Genomic DNA, 1689 nt, shown 5'->3' with positions numbered 1-1689 from the left:
TGTAAACCTTCTTTTTGGTACCCTCTAAAAAATAATCTACCAAAATATGATTTTTGAAATAACTATTAACAAATTTTATACTAAAATTTTTTAAATAAAAACATAAACTATTTAATTAGTAACGATATTTGACCATACCTCATATAAATTAAACATGAAAGAATCATCGAAACCATTAACACTCTACAAGATAAGATTTATTTGACTGAATCAGAAGTAAAGAATACTTGGACTACAAGCAATACCGTTTAAAATGAGCTGAATTTAATGACTTGACCCATTTAATTATTTCAAATGAGTGTGAGTGTGAGTGTGTATAAGTTTTTTATTGTAAAAATAAGTCTATAAAAATAAGATGTTTAATGGATTTGGTTAATATATGAATTAAATAGATTATCCTACAAAATAAATAAATTGGTCCATTTAACTTGTTTAACTTTTTTTTTTAATCATTCTCGTTTAATTTATTTTTAATGCTTTTGATAATTTTTTTAATAACCTAACTTAAATATGTCAAATTTTAATCAAAATATCTCAAATATTTAACCCAAAGTTGATAAGTATCCAAAAATTTATTATTTTATTTGTTTTTTTAGTTAAAAATTGTCTATTAAAAAAAAAAAAAAAATAAAAAGACCTTTTAACTCGACAAATTTTTTTTAAGCAGACCAATTTCTATTTTAAAGACCTATATATATAATTAGCTTCCATTGAACAATCTATTTGACATCTTTAGTCCAAACTCTTATATTAATAATCAATTCTTTTTAATATTGGGGATTTTTTTTTAAATAAATAATTTAATTATTTTATTTACTAAAATAAGTAATTTGTAGTATATTTATTATTTTACATCACATAATTTATCTCATTTATCGTATTTATTTTTATTATGTAACTTGAATACGTAAAAGTTTTTTTTTTAAATTTAAATAATCTAATTCATTCTATAATTTAATTTAAAATTTTATATGTACTCTTTTTGAGTATTAATTTTTTAAACATAATTTTTGTTTTAATTTCTTTCACTAAACTTTCTAAGTACTAATTGATATTATTTGAATCGTAATTTGTTTTATAATAATACATATGTTTTTCAAATTTTAAATATCTTGTTTGTAAAAATTTGGAAAGATAGGAGACTCGAATTTTAAATATCTTGTTTGTAAAAATTTGAAAAGATAGGAGACTCGAATCCGCAACCTCTTAATTGAGTATGGGGAGTCTATGTCATTTAAGCTATTACTCATTGGCTCAAAATTTGGAAAGATAGGAGACTCAAACTCACCTCTTAATTGAGTATGGGGAGTCTATACCATTTGAACTATTACTCATTGGCCAAACTCATTTTATTTATACTATAAATGAGATAAATCATATTATGAAAATTGATAAATATATTATAAAATATATAATTCGGTAAATAAAATAGTTAAATTATTTAATTGAAAAAAATACCAAGTATTGGTTATAACGTTATGTCATAAATATTTTTTTTATTTTTCTTTTTAAGTTTCATGTGATGTAGCTTCAGTTGGATAAATAGTTTAATTAAATTTTTTTAAAAAAATAATTAAATAATAAATATTTATATTAAAAATTACTTATAAATAAGTTATTTTGTATTTGATTTTTTAGTTATGAAAATACTTATTTTTAAAAAAATGTGATAAAAAACTTTTTATTACG

The sequence above is a fragment of the Arachis ipaensis genome, chromosome B08 (assembly GCF_000816755.2).
Source record: "Arachis ipaensis cultivar K30076 chromosome B08, Araip1.1, whole genome shotgun sequence".
Taxonomy (NCBI): Eukaryota; Viridiplantae; Streptophyta; class Magnoliopsida; order Fabales; family Fabaceae; genus Arachis; species Arachis ipaensis.
This window is presented reverse-complemented; position numbering follows the sequence as displayed.